Source organism: Squalius cephalus (genome assembly GCF_949319135.1).
Source record: "Squalius cephalus genome assembly, chromosome: 9".
NCBI lineage: Eukaryota > Metazoa > Chordata > Actinopteri > Cypriniformes > Leuciscidae > Squalius > Squalius cephalus.
This window is the reverse complement of record NC_137130.1, coordinates 28,703,549-28,719,906: the sequence shown is the minus strand read 5'-3', so window position 1 is coordinate 28,719,906 and position 16,358 is coordinate 28,703,549. Positions and strand designations below refer to the sequence as shown.

Sequence of the window (16,358 nt, the reverse complement as noted above, 5' to 3'; positions counted from 1 at the left end):
TCTATTTTTAATCAAATAAATGCAGGTTTGCAGCATAAGAGACTTCTTACAAAATCATTATTAAATAAAACTCTTTAATTAAAGTCTTCATATATAATGCATAAAAGTATTTTAATGCATTAATTATGCCTTGTAATGCAGCTTATATAATGCAGTATATTGTCTCATGAATAATTGTAACCACAATACATTATAATACTCATCAATTTATTGTTACACCTTCAGCGAGTATAATGCATTAAAGCACATGACAACAACCAATTTCAGATGCAACAAAGAATCTGCAAATATTATAATGCATTTTAACTTTGGTTACACTTATTTAGGAAAAAAGATATAGAGCATTATAACGTACATTGTAATATAGGCATTGTACATTGTACATAAAGGCTTTAAGTGTTACCAAAAATCATAATGATTCCAAAAAATTTATCAGTAGTGTACATTGTAGCTTCTAACTACAAGTTTAATTTCATATGTCGTCACATCTGGGTTTGAGTACTTCAAGTTTTTTACTCCACCCAGTAAAAACTTGAACAGTATATATTTACTTCAGAAAAAAATGCACAAGATATTAGGACTTATTTATTTTTCTATTTATTTAGGAGTATATATTGTATACATTATATACATAACATATATATTTATAATCGTATATATATGTATAAAATATATTTTATACATTATATAAGAAACAAGAAACATAAAACGGGGGGTTACATAAAAAACTCAAGATAAAGCAGTTTTGTCTTTGCTCGAGTATTTTTCACAGTATTGCGAAAGTATGTTTTTGGGCCAAAGAGGCTCAACTGCATCTCTGCACGCTACTGAGAAGCTTTCATCATGTTAACAAGGATTATTGTCCCTGGACTGACCTTCACCCTCTCTCTGTTTTTGAAACATGATGCCCTCTCTTCTCTAATCTCTCCATTCTGTCTCCCCGCCTCTGAGATTCTGCCCAGATTACCAAGTGCTCTGGACAGTTTAAAGCATCTCGCCTCTTATCATGCTATGACTGAAACTAGCACAGCACTTTGATCTTTTACATTTAAGCAGACTGTTGTTACAGCTTCCTCCTGTGGCTGCTTAACTTAATCTTAGAGTGAATAGAGGAAGCTTCCTTTGGCTCTTTTCTCCTTCTGGCCACAGTCCTGGGGTAATGCTGACTGTCCCCTTCATCTTGGGCGGCAGAGGCGGTTCAGTGGGTTTCGTCTGGCCACCCTAAAACACATGAGAGGGAGAGACGGTTAATAAGAGCCTCTCATTTCTCACTGCCAAGAGATCCGCCGCAGTGCCCTGCTGCCAGCTGACCCACTGTTCCACATCCTTTCACGTTTTTGAGCGGACCAGAGTGATAAATACAGCCTTAATGTGATTGAGTTCCTCTCCCAGAGGGGAGAAAATTGCTTCAGTGTCTAAAGACGTCATTAATGAGCCCCAATCATTTTAATGGCATCGCTAATAGACTTCAGGCTTCGCTAAATTCAGTCTGTGCCATAATGCTAAAAGATATCCAGTGAAATATGACTTAATAGAAACACATTTTTGATGTCTCTATAGGTATAAGTTTGGGAGACATTGAACAGCTAGCATAAAATGTCCCTACTACTTTTAAAATGACATGTTGGTTGCATCTTTTGCCCAGCTCCAGGCTAAATTCAAACTCCCTACTAATCAATTTTTTCGTCATCTACAAATTAGGAATTTTGTCAAGCATACTTCTTCTCGTCTAGATGCGACCCCCATGCAACTTGACTTTTTTGATATTTTGACTAGACCTCCCACCTCCAAGCATTTGATCTCTCGGTTTGTTAATCTCTTCGTTGTGGCAACCCCCTCTCTCCATATTAAAGAGGCGTGGATCAATTACACCGGCGAAGATATATCTGACGAGCTATGGGCGATAGGGTTAAACAGGATAAAATCATGCTCTATTAAAGCAGAACTTGGTAACTTTTTTAACTTAATAAAACTGTCTAGAAATCATTTGGATGGTTAAACAACCTGTTCTGGTGATATTGGTGACTTTCCCCGCTCCCCCCAGCGTTCCCAGGCGGAAAACCAACCTTGCAACTTGGGGACTACCGTCCCGGCAAGATAGAAATTGGAAGTCTCGTGAGAAGCGAGAACAAGAACGAGCGCGAAACACGAATTGCTTTACGACAATTCGACATAAACACACACGCATGTATGATGTATTACCAGATTACCCACCTCGGTAGACATAGCTCCACACGATACAGTTGGCTTGCTCCGATCATAACAAACGCACATGAGCAGCGGTAGAGAGGGGGAGGAGGCCGGCGCAAGTGAGTTTTTTATGACCGTGTTGTGAAATATACGCCCCCCCACAGCTGTAGGGGGAGCTCGTGGGGAAAACATGCGACAACAAAAGGGAAAATCAGCGAAGAAGTGACTAGAGTTCGCTAGAGTTGCCGAGTTCTCCTTTAAAGCAACACTAAGTAGGATTTTTTACCTTCAAATAATGTTTCCAAAATCGTTTCAGTGGTTCATCAAGTCGTGACAGGGTGAAAGGCACTTATGCCACCGCTTTGCGGTCCTTTATCTGGTATATCCACGCTATGTAAGATTGCCAGATCGGGTCGCGTTTCTGTAGTTCTAATGAGACATAAGAAAACTACAAATTTGACTTGCTTTACGGCAAGCGTTACAATTGCCGATAGGTGGAGCGTACTGCCGGTGCTGGATAAACAGCGAGCGTGCGCGTGCGACAGTAGGATGCGGTAGGCTAAATTATTTACGACAGCGGTAATGGACAATTCCGCTTCCAACCTGTAGAGCGACCACAGAGGAAAAGTTCCTTGGTGTTGCTTTAATGCTCGACTTCAGCTTATTCAGTTTAAATTCTGCTCCAATGGTTCTTTGGCTCTTCCATCCGCTTTACAACAAACCCTCATGTTTGGTATGACCATTGCAAAACGGGTTATCCTAAAGGAGTGGAAGTCAGCTTCCCCTCCTTGCTTCCCCTCCTTGCTTCAAGAGGTGGCTTAATGATATGGTTTCCTGTTTACACCTTGAAGAAATTCGGTTTTCTATGTCTAACTCTCGAGATAAGTTAAAGAAGATCTGGGGCCCTTTCAGGAAGGATAGACCACAAACTGGGACCTAAATGCATTGTACTGTCTTTCTTTTAAATTTTTTTTTAAATTTGGACAGTTATCCTTACAGAGACTTTGCCACTCCCCTTCGGCTCAGGCCTCCTTGACTCAATCTGTGTGAGTAGACTTTTTGGGACATCTGTTCACTGAACGGACATGTGTATTTATACTTTTTCCTTTCTATATAATGTGTAAGTGCTGGCTTTATGTGTGCCTTAATTGTGTGCCTTTTTTATGTGCCTTAATTGTCTGATTTACTGCCTTTTTTCTGTTTGTTTTGTATTATGTATGTAAAAAATCTGCATAAATAAAATGTAAAAAAAAAAAAAAAAAAGACATGTTGGTGTTGATTCAGTCATACTATATTTTGACTGATTGAAAAAAAAAAATTGCACTGTTATATGTTAGCACATTAAGTACACTTTAGGTTATTTGTACCTAATCCAGCTCATCATAGAGCAACTGTAGTTTAATCTGCTGTGACAGTAATGACTGTGAGAAACCTCCTTTCCCTCTTTGGCTTGGTTATTTTGGACCTCGAGATCCTTCAAGCCTGTTCATCTGATTGGCATTGTAATTATGAGCTGCTTTAGATAATTGCTGTTCTGCTTTCAGTTCTTCAACTCAGTCCAAAAATACAACACTGAGAAATCATTTGTAAATTTATTGTTAGTGTATGTCTGAGAGGGTACAACATACAGAAAATGTTCAGCTGATTGTGAACCAACGTGGGTGTAACAGGTTGGGAGCAAACGAACAGAGCAAATGTGTTTTTGGGGGCGGCTTGTTGTTGTGTAATGGGAGAGAGAAAGTGTTTCAACAATTTATGCACATTACGTTTAACTTTGGACAAAATACACACATTGAATGCAATAATACATAGTGTTTAAGTTGCAAATATACAACATTAACAATATGCAAATACAAGCAGTTCCATAAAATCATTAAATATTAAAGGATTTCATTTGTATTTTTATAGGAACTGTTTTTCTTATAATAATAATAATAATAATTAATATTATTATTACAATTATATAATATTAGAAAATTACATAGTTTTTATAATATGTTTCTGCACTTTGCTTAGATCACATGACTGTGATTTAGCAGACAATTTTTTTTCCTCCAAATAATTAATTATGGTTTACTCCACTGCTTTTTTTTGTAAGAAATGATACATAAAAATATAAAAAAAGATTATGCAAAGATAGATAGAATTTTACAAGTTTAATTATTATTTTTAATTAAGATTAATTAAATTTTATATATATATATATGTACAGTGCTGGTCAGAATTATTTGCCCCCTTGGTAAATATGATCAAAGATGGCTATAAAAAATAAATGGAAAATAAAAATCAGTTCTCATCAACAGCCCCTCCCAAAAAAAAAAGGTAAATAAATCTGAAACTGTTTATAATCTCAGATGAAAACGGCTTTGAAAGACTTCTTTGGAATCTGTCAAAGAAACCGGTCTGATCTGGTTTGCCGCGTCTTGACAGGAAGTGAGCCGGGTAGAGCCGGCCAGCTGTTTTGGAGGGAGTTTTTCTTTTCCCTGGCGAAGTTGAAGGAAGTGCCAGTTGTACTCAGGTGATCTCAGCAGATGGGCTGAATAGACTGTCTGTTATACACGTCAGTCGCAGCTATAAAGAGTGCAAACAAGCCGGGGGATGTTTTTATTCCCTCACATTCAGCAGATTCGGTAGCCCATGGTGAGGATCTTTTAACCTGGCACAGCTTGACCCATATCCCTCGAGAGCGCCTGAGCCCTGTGTTCATGAAGCCGTCTGGGTCTCCACCCTCCGAGCGGCCTCTCTGCTTTACAGCTGCCAAACATTTGCTCAAATATTTTCCTCACATGTGGAGGAGTGTATACATGTGTACATATGGACTGTGGGAAAAAAGCGGGGCCCGCAGAGGGAAAGAGAGTGGTGTGTTTAGGAGACAGAAATGGTGTGTTGTCGGCTGTTTAAACAGCCCTGTTTGGTTTGGCTGCACTGAAATCTGTTTGACTGATTCTCCTCGTCTCAAACCACTGCTGAGGACGAACCGCTCATCGCCTGAGCTTCTTAATTTGCAAAGACAGGCTTGCAGAATTGATTCTTTTCAAGAAACATTTGTTGCTTAGATCTCTAATCGTCCCCGAAAATGCTTACAGCACTATAGAGAGTCATAAAACAAGCATGCTCAGATGCATTTTAAATATTAGATGTTTTTAAAGGCCCACTGAAGTGCCTTGGAACGCACAGCTTTGTATGATGCATTGACGTACTTTCCACTGAAACAGGAAGCTAAGGTGGGACATATTGAATGGCTCCTCCCCCTTTTCAAATAGCCAATAGCGTTTAGTTGACAGCACCGTGGAAGCGAATCCGAGCGCTGATGATACGTTGGATTCAATAGTAGAGGTTTGAATAAATTCTAGGCATTTCATTCTTAACCAACGTACAGTTGGAAAACGGAATAAAACTCGAGCATTTGAGCGACCAAACACCCATCTCCAACTCATATTGTTCCGTGACGGGTCAACGGTCGCTTTGGCCAGCTGGTATTTGTGGGGGCGGAGCTTTAGATTCTAGAGAGCATTTGATTGGACAGAAGATGTGATGAGAAGCTGAAGTCCGCAGTGATGTCATAAAAATTCGTGATCCATTTTAGTGGAAGTGAGAGACTGTAAGTTCTGAATGCTTATATCTCCTAAATGTGAATTTTGTCATTGTTTTGAAACACACTAGCTTATTCATAACCTTAAGGCTAACATATTCATACTAAAAGCTAAAAAACGTACATTTTGATTTCAGGGGGCCTTTAACAATAATTTTGATTGCACGCAAAGTCAAAAAATGTCCAAATCATAGGACTGTATATATGCTCAGTCTGAACCGCAGTATACTTTCACAAGCGTGCGCCAATGTCACCTCACAGGAAGTGGGCAGGGAAATTTCATTTACCCATCAGTCATTGTGGCCCACCTGAAAGAGAGAGTAAGCATTTCAACATTTGAACAAATCAGCACAAACAAGTGTTGTTTGTGTCGTCCCAAATGAAGAGATATGTGAAGATGCAGCTTATGTGTTTTTGGCCACATGTGGTCAGGCTCAGATAGTTCTGAGGTTGTGAATGTTTTAAAAGATTCTCGGAAATGATTTACCCAGAATGCACAGGTCACATAGATCTCCCAGTAATTACTCCAGTATTGTGAGTAATTACCATGGACACCTTGAAACCTGTTGAGCGTGTAACCCGCAGTGCCAGGAAGATTCACTCTATCCTCACTCATTAACAAAAAGCCCACATGATATAACCTTACGTGATAGTCTCAGACTTCCACAAACCCTTGTCTTTTGCCTTTACAATGCCTGCATGTACAAATTGGCACACTTTTGAGTCTCGACTTCTGCTGCTTTTAAAAACAAATGGATCATTGTGAACAGGAATGTGGCCTGGAAGATGAAATTGTGCGGACTGAACCATCATGGCTTCCCACGCAAGACTCTGGTTACGCTCACAGATCGGTGACGGCGTCAGGTGACACATCAGAGACAGAGACGCAGGGTTTAGGCTACTGGAGGCAAAACAAACACAATCCCACAAAGACCTCAGCCTGTGTGTTTGCTCTGAGCTGTGGCTGTGTCACCTATACGACTGAATAACTCTGGCGTGACATAACACGGCCTTATATGTGCTTGCGTGACAAGGTGCCTATTATGTGCAATACTGAAACTATCAGGTTTAGCAGAGGAACTCGGGATGAGTGAGAACATCTGAAGGGCTTCAAATGTCTTCATTCTGTAGACATACAACTGGATATAAAGTGAGGTAGAAAAGTTTGTGGTGCATTTTTATATAACAATTGATATAACTTGCTATGTAAAGAAAAGATCTGAATTATTTTAAATGTTTTAAAATGTTCTAAATCCTAAAACTTTCAGTTTATTTCCATTCTCACATTATATTGATAAACAGGAACATAATGGTCAATGATGGAAACAGAATTAAATTATTCTGAAACAGCTCTAAAAAAAGACAATAGTTTCATTATTCAGCTTCATCAGCTTCATAAATTACTGTAGATTTGAAAATCATGCTTTCCCCCATTATGGTTGAATCACGGAAGCTACACCAGATATTTTGCCAAGAGATATCTATTTATTATTTTAGATAAACAGGCATAGCAGAATAAGGCTATAAGTGAGGAGGTCTTCATTCCAGATTTCTCTGTTCCCCATTTCTCTATTCCCTCACAATCATGCCAGCTGTAAATGGTTTCTCTTGTGTTTCTCCTCCCTCACCCCCTCATCTCTATTTCTCCTTCCTCTCACCCCCTCATGCCTCAGTTTCTCCTTCCTCTCACCCCATCATGCCTTTATGTTTCTCTGTGCTTCTCCTCCCTCGCCCCATTATGCCTGTTTCTCTGAGTCAGTACAGTAAGGATTGAGCTTATATACACCACTGAGGGATTTACAACTTCCTTGTAAGGTAGAAAACATGTTGCTTATGTTTGAAAATGGAACGTATACCTCATGCTTACACATGGTATAATCCACTTTCCCTCTGTGTACACATTAGTGGTACATTTGCATCAGTTGAAACATTCCTTTCCTTGTAAAGAACATGTCAATTGTACACATTTGATGTATCATCATCATTGGAACATGTTACATTGCACTCATACCTCTAAGCAAAATATATAACTCTCCCAGCTCTCTGCTCAACACACATGTACAAACATATTCTGACTTCACAAAATACATTCTGAAATTATTATAAAGAAAATTAATAAAGAAAATAATACTAAAAAATAACATTAAACAGTAAATGTTTAGTTATTACGAACTGAGTTCAACTCAGCTTGAACATATCTGCAGAAGACATTAGTGTCATTATTCAGCTGAAAAGTCAGTTCAATGTTGAAACAAAGTCAAATCAGTTATAAAGCAGCTCTTCTCTTTGGTTTTCAGCTCCTCAAAGTGTCAGTGCAGTCTAACAATAATATTACTGAATACTAAGTATATATTAATATTAAGGTATTCCTGTATTAAAAGGGACAAAACTTTATTGAAACAAAACTGAAATAAAATAGAAATAATAGATGAAAAACTTAAACTTAAAAAAATTAAAATATATATTTTAAAAACAACTAATCAAAATTGCTAAAACTTGAAATGTGTATATATATACACATAAACTGAATTATATATAAATATATATACTGTATATAAACTGAAAATATAAAATAAAAGCAATTTTATGTATTAACAATAATAATTTAACATTAAATTGTATATATATATATTTATATATATATATTATAATAAATATATATAAACTAAAAATAATACTAATCAGAATTTATAACATGCAAATCAGCTTTAAGCAGCTGTAAGCATTATTTAAATAGTGAGTTGAACACATCTCTTCTAGCTAACAGATTTCATTATAATATGTGTGAGAAATCACACCTGCGACAGCCTTAGAGTCTGTAAATAGCAAAAAACAACAACTCAAATGAGCGGCCCGAACCCTAGCCAATCAGAAATGCTCTTAGCCCGTCGATCATGTTGGCCGATACATTTTGCTGACATCAGATTGAAATGACCTGCTTGCCAAAACAGCTGAAATCACTTCCAGCACATCTAAACCATTACGGGAGCGCAGTGTGTCTGGAGTTTTTAAGTTGGATTTAATCTGCTGTTGACTTTCACCTGCATTCCTGCACTGACTCATGCAGAGACAATGGCTGTCGCATGCGTGTGTGAAACCTGCCCTTCACCCTGTCACTTACCGAGGAGCGCTTCACTAACGCTTCCATGGGGAATGCCCGCCTCAAACATTACATCATTAGTGACAGGCTAAGAATGCCAGCTGCCAGATATGGATGAACTGCTCAGCTGTGTGTGTTCAGGATTTGGCACGAAGGGACAAAATGTCAAGCTCCTGCACAGACACAAACAATAAAATGACTAAAATACACCTGACCTGTCCTGTAGATTGCTGGTTATTCCCATTAACAGGGTGCACTTTGGTGTCACATTACTTTACAAAAATCCTGTGTATTTTGTACACTCTTAGAATAAAAGGTTCAGTGGGATTCTCAAATTTAAAAAACTCTTCTATATAAGGAGAAATGTCTTAAATAATTGCACAATACTTCAATGTTTAAAAGGTTATTGTAGTGATAAAGTATGTTTACGAGCTGTTTAATTCATAAAATGTATTCAAAATAAAAACTGATTTAAAACAAAATGACTTCTTTAAAACTAAATCCATAAAATGATCCCATGAGAGGAACCCCTATAAAAGGATCTATGAAGCACCTGACAAACTATATAGACTATTGGTTTATCAAATTCAACTGTTTAAAAATGACTATATTACTGGAATAAAATGAACCCAAAATAGGTTGGAGATTAAACCCAGTGTTTGGGTAGAAAAAATAACCTAGTATTACAGAGTGTAGAAGAAAATGCTCCTGCTATGTAATTATTATTATTATGAGAACTGTTATTAACTATTATATAACGTATTAGCCTGGCATGAAAAGTAGCTATAGATAGTACTTAAAACTAAAACTATAGTATTAAAAAATATCAAAATCTGCTATCAGAAACAGTGATTTATCCTGACCCACCTCTGATTTCATCTAGTTAACTCGTTCAGTTATTAAAATCAATCAGCAATCTCATTACTTTAATATAATCTATTGATTTGATATTAACTTTTTAGTTTTTATTGTTTTAATTACCAAAAACTACATTTCCATGCTTATTCACATGATTATTCACATGATTATGGGCCTGTTACCAAACATGGAAAATCTGAATATAATGTTTGTAAAAATATATAACACAATATAGTCTAATATACAGTACAACATCATTTGGGCCCTTTCTACATGCTTAAAAGCCTATAATAATAATAATAATAAAATCCGCATTTACACACATTGTGTTGCTGATCCATCAAGCTCAGCCATTCAGTCGTGTGACTAAATTATGTAAGAAAAAATATTAAAATTAAAAAAAAATATATTTAATGTATCAGAAATATATTTACAATACTATACACCAACATTTGGTCTCAAATTAGCCCTTACTGAGTAACATTTTTATTATTTCCATTTCCACTATTTAAAATTCAACTTTATCATTTATTATTATTATTATTATTATTGGTAACACTTTACTATAAGTTTTCATTATTAACATTAGTTAACTACTTTAGTTAACATGAACTATAATGAACAGTACCTCTACACTTTTGTTAATCTTAGTTAATGCTAATTTCAACATTTACTAATATGCCTACATTATTAAAATCATTTAACATTAGTTAATGCACTGTGAACATGAACAAACAATGTACGACTGCATTTTTATTAACTAGTATTTAAAAAAATACTAAATACATTAACAAATGTATTGCTCATTGTTAGTTCATGTTGACGAAAGTTAACAAATGAGACCTTATCGTAAAGTGTTACCATTATTATTATTATTTCATTTGATAAAGTGTTTTGTTTTATTTATTTCCCTAAATTTTGACTAACAAACTCACAAAAGTTTCAAGTCTAGAAAATAAATCAACTCAGATAATGAGGTTAACAGACCAATTGTTGAAAGAAAGAGATTTTCTTTAGTTTAGGTCCTGTTTTGCCTTCTGAAATTCATGTGCAGTGCAAGTCTCACATGAGGGCATCCCTAAACAGTGTCTTTGTCACTCCACCTCTGGGTTTTGCCACAGCACAATCATTCTCCAGACTGCAGTTTACAGATCACTCCACAAGCAGGGAACTCCACCACACCCACAAACCCAAATAAAGTCTGAGAGTTGACTGTGACTGGCTTCAGCAGACCCGTGATAACACAAAGCTGACGTGTCACTTCCTAGAAAGATAAGGTCACCATGGCGATGTTTTCAAAACACCAGCGCTGGAGTTTCGCATGAAACTTCAGCGCTCTGCATGCGAGCAGCCGTGCGTGGAGACCTGTAAACCCAGACTGTTTGTTTTCATAGGCAGGGCCGTAAGAAACTAATTGTGGTCCAGCAGTCTCGTCTCAATGACATGTTTGAGGGAGTTTGACTCAAAGAGCGACTGCTTTTGCTGCTCTCTCTCATTCAGAAAGCTGTTTGGCTTGTCATGAAGTGACCCGCTTTCCACTGTGGCACAGGTTGTCATAGATGGCTTATTCACACAGGCTGGCGCTTCAGGTCACACGTCTGAACTTTTGTGTGGCTCAGTTTGTTTTTTTAAAGACCTGGTAGAGCGAGTGGAAGGAAACCTGACTTGCTGATTTTTTTTGTTGACTTTGGCTACACGAGGCCAGCTGGGCTACTTTGAAAATAATTGAATGGCTGTTGAGAGTCTGAAAGGCAGCAGTTTTCAAGCTTGTTTATTTAAATAAAATCTCCTTTTGATTGTGGTAAGGGTGTGAGGGAAAACCAAGTGTATAAATATTGGAAGTCCCGAACAGGAATGTGTCTTTTGAAGAATGTTGGTAACCAGAAAGTTGACGGTAGCCATTGACTTCTATAGTATATATATGTGTATATATATATATTTCCTTCTATGGAAGTCAATGGCTACCGTCAACTTGATTACAAGCATTATTTCAAATATTTTCTTTTGTGTTCAAACCGGTTTGGAACAACATGAGGGCGAGTAAATGATTACAACGTTTTCATTTTTGGGTGAACTATCACTTTAAAGGGTTAGTTCACCCAAAAATGAAAATTCTGTCAGTAATTACTCACCCTCATGTTGTTTCAACCCCGTAAGACTTTCGTTCATCTTCAGAGCACAAATTAAGATATTTTTGATTAAATCTATCTCACTCCTTCATAGGCGGCTAGGTAATCGATATCTGCCATCCCAGAAAAGTTAGTAAAGACATTGTTAAAATAGTCAAGTGACTACAGTGGCTCAACCATAAGGCCGTATGTCCACCAAAGCATTTTTAGCCTGCTGAAAACGCTAGGCGCTCTGCTGAAAACGCTACTGCTGAAAACGCTAGGCGCTCTGCTGAAAACGCTAGACGCTCTGCTGAAAACGCTAGGCGCTCTGCTGAAAACGCTAGACGCTCTGCTGAAAACGCTAGACGCTCTGCTGAAAACGCTAGACGCTCTGCTGAAAACGCTAGGCGCTCTGCTGAAAACGCTAGACGCTCTGCTGAAAACGCTAGGCGCTCTGCTGAAAACGCTAGACGCTCTGCTGAAAACGCTAGACGCTCTGCTGAAAACGCTAGACGCTCTGCTGAAAACGCTAGACGCTCTGCTGAAAACGCTAGACGCTCTGCTGAAAACGCTAGGCGCTCTGCTGAAAACGCTAGGCGCTCTGCTGAAAACGCTAGGCGCTCTGCTGAAAACGCTAGACGCTCTGCTGAAAACGGCTAGCTGTGGGCGCTTGAGAGCGTTTTGCCAGCGTTGCGTTTTTTTCAGTTGAGACACTTTGCTTGTTATGATACGGAATATCCGCGAAAGTGTTACTAGTATCTCATTTCACACGTATTTTGTTTCTGTGTTGATTCTATATTAAAATGTCAATACAATGTAATATATTTTCTCTGGCTCTTGTTTTAGATGATTTGTTCCGTTATTATGCTTGTTGTTGTCATCTGTTGACGTTGAACAAGCAGAATGTGGCGGTTGGTTGGTGTGGTATTAGCCCCGCCCCTCCTCCACTGTGATTGGACAGTTGGGTAAAAAGTGACAGTGATATGTCCGCTGCGTTTTCCCCAAAGTTGAACATTCCTCAACTCTCGGCGACCTGTAAAAAACGGCAAACGCTCAGCGCTTCAGTGTGAAAAAGACGCTCAGCGCCTCGTTACGTTCATGGCGTTTTAAAAACGCGGCGCTCCCATTGAAAACAATTGAAAAAACACGCCAGCCGCGTGAAAAAATACGTTTATCAAGCGACAAGAATAAAACAAAAATAACTTTATTCAACTATTCATTTTCTTCTGTTTGGGCCTCTGACGTGAGTTCACGTAGTGTAACAGCGCAGCACTTCTGGATTGTATGTCAGAACATATGCTCACTATTGGACAGCATCACACACATGACCAACGTCGGCCAATAGTGAGCCTACGTTCTGACGTACAACCCAGAAGCGCTGCGCTTTTACACTACGTGAGGCCCACACAGAAGAAAATGAATAGTTGAATAAAGTCATTATTTGCGCACAAAAAGTATTCTCGTCGCTTGATAAACTTATGGTTGAGCCACTGTAGTCACTTGGACTATTTTAAACATTGTCTTTACTAACTTTCTGGGCCGGCAAGTTTCAATAACATAGAATCCTATGAAGGAGTGAGACAGCTCTCAGATTTCATCATCTTAATTTGTGTTCCGAAGATGAACGAAAGTCTTACGGGGTTGGAACAACATGAGGGAGAGTAATTACTGACAGAATTTTCATTTTTGGGTGAACTAACCCTTTAAGTTCTGCCCCTTAGCTTCTGTTTGGCCAGCTGTGATGGTGAATGTGAATGTGTGTGTTTTGTATGTGAGGGTCATTGAGCAGAACAAGACAGCACAAACACATGCTCACGCTTGCACAGTCATAACAGCTCTGTCGTGACTGTATGGAGACGCAAAATAAGCACTGCAAGGACGAGCCGGAGAGCGGATGAGCCATTTAATATTCACGAGGGCTGTAAATCAGAGGCCTCTGCAAAGTCATTAGACCAGCAGTGAGAGAGCGAGCCCAAACTGACAGCGGATCCCTTCTGATGAGAAAAGCACTAGAAAATGTGACTATATAAAACCATAATATTTTGAAATATGCTATATTATAACTTTTTTAATATTACATTTTAGTAATATAATATTTATATAATTACAGAAATGAATACTTTTATTCAGCAAGGATGCATTAAATTGATCAAAAGTGACAGTAAAGACATTTATAATGTTACAAAAGATTTTTATTCTAATTAATATACTTTATTCTTCATGTGTAAATGTACTTTCGGTTTCCACTAAAATATTAAGCAGCACAACAGTTTTCAACCTTGATAATAATAATAAATGTTTCCAGATCAGCATATTAGAATAATTTCTGAAGGATCATGTGACACTGAAGACTGGGGTAATAATGCTGAAAATTCAGCTTTGATCACAGGAGTAAATTATATTTTACAATATATTCAAATAGAAATAAAAGTTATTAAACTGTATTAATATTACACAGTATTGCTATTTTTGCTGTATTTTTATCAAATAAATGCAGCCTTAAGAGACTTTTATAATTTATTTTATTATAGTAGAATTGAATCTGGTGCTTTCCTGTGCAAAACTCCAGGTTGTGTTACAGGTTGTTGCCAGGGAGTTGCTATAGTGGATGCTATGTTGTTTTGGGTGGTTTCTAGGGCGTTGCTTAGGTGGTTCCTAAGACTTTTTAGGCAGTTCCCAGGCCATTAGTTAAACTAGATTTTTCCTCCCAAACCAGAATATGCGGTTATATTTGACATGTTCATGATATATGTTTCGCTGTTTACTCTATATGTTCCGATGTTGCACAATCGTGAAAATCTGCAAATGATTTCGCAGAAGATTTGCATACAAAACTCAGCTGTCTCCTAATAAAACTTCTGCACAGTAAAATCTGTTGTCATATGCCACTGTGTATTCCTTCCCACATGCATGACATGGGTCACGTCCAGCCCACATGACGTGATGTTTGTTATCATTTCCACGTACCAGCAGAATCCATATCCACCCATCTTGCTGAATTCATACACTTCACTGACGGCGGTTTTCAGGGGTCAGGCCGGCCCGCTTTGTGTCCCTTTTGTGGTTGAGCGCTTTGTTCGGGTTGATTGCTTAAACGGCGCAGGCGTGCTCATAGTTTTGTGTGGGCCAGCAGCATTAACAATATGACCAGTGGCAAGCTTACAGAAGCACTAGAAGTGTTTGACAAAGAAGAAAATGGCAGCGCTAATCGCACGCAGGGCTGAAACAATACGGGCCGAGTAACGCGACTGAGCCCCCCGCCGATGCGGCCCTATTTCATGTTCTCTCTACACTTCATACACTTCAGTGACCAGCCGAATACATCTCTCTCTAAACAGACCCTGCTCCTGTCCCACACACACCTCTTCATCCACAATTACAACACCTATTTGCTTACCAGGCTTTTGTGTACAATACAAACTCTGTAATCCTAAGATTTGCTAGCGATCATTAAATCTATATGACACTCCCTCAATTTATATCCACTAAGCAACTCCCAAGAATGTTGTATTTTGTGGTTGAAATAGAGTTCACTGCAAAAATATCTTTGAAATCTTTTTTTGCTAGCTTTGAGCATAAATCACATTTTTTTGGGTTTATTGATCAATGATTTGATCTATTAGTTTATTATTGATGTTTTTATTTTTAAATTCAAATAATTTTTTATTTTTTGGGGGCATAATAAAAAAATTATCAGGGTCATAAAACTGTCCTCAAATATTAATGAGAAAATTATTATTATTATTATTAAATTATGTTATGCAACCAACATGCAAAAAAAAAAAAACAGGGTGTTATAGAGAGGACTCCTGCTGGCACATTATGAATTAATAATTATAATTAATATTTTAATATAAAAATAAAACATATACTGATGTATATATACATTTCTTAAAACTGAAGATATTTTTTACCCCAAAACAAGAGGAAAACATGGTTATATTTAAATATAATAATATAACGTTCATAAAAATATAATACAAATATATTTACCTAAAAAAAATGAAAACAAATATTAGAAATTATTCAGATGATTAAGATTGAAATGACAACAATATATTCTCTGAAAACAAGTCTTAATATTTTATTACAAATTTCTTAAAACTGAAGATATTTTTACCTTGAATAATTGTAAATATTTTTATTTGTATTATTATTTATTTATGAATGTTATAATATATATGTGTATATATATATATATATATATATATATATATATATATATTATAACATTCATAAATAAATAATAATAAAAATAAAAATATTTACAATTATTCAGAAGATTAAAATTAAGAAGAACAACAACAATATATTCTCTGAAAACAAGTCTCAATCTTAGATATTTTTACCTAAAAAAAAGAGAGAGAGAGAAAAATAGAAAGGATTTTAGGAAAATGCTTTTGCAGTGTTAGCAACGTTGGCTTATACCTCATCATTAGCACACACAATGTCACTCACTGCACCATTACATATGAATAAGTTACGTCTCTGCTCCGAATAATCTGTT

General features: G+C 37.1%; 1 protein-coding gene across 1 annotated transcript in view; it reads right to left on the bottom strand.

The window, feature by feature from the left end:
- enox1 (ecto-NOX disulfide-thiol exchanger 1) overlaps positions 1-16,358 on the bottom strand; it is a 456,290-nt gene that overhangs the window by 142,734 nt on the left and 297,198 nt on the right. The gene's annotated exons all lie outside the window — the stretch shown is intronic.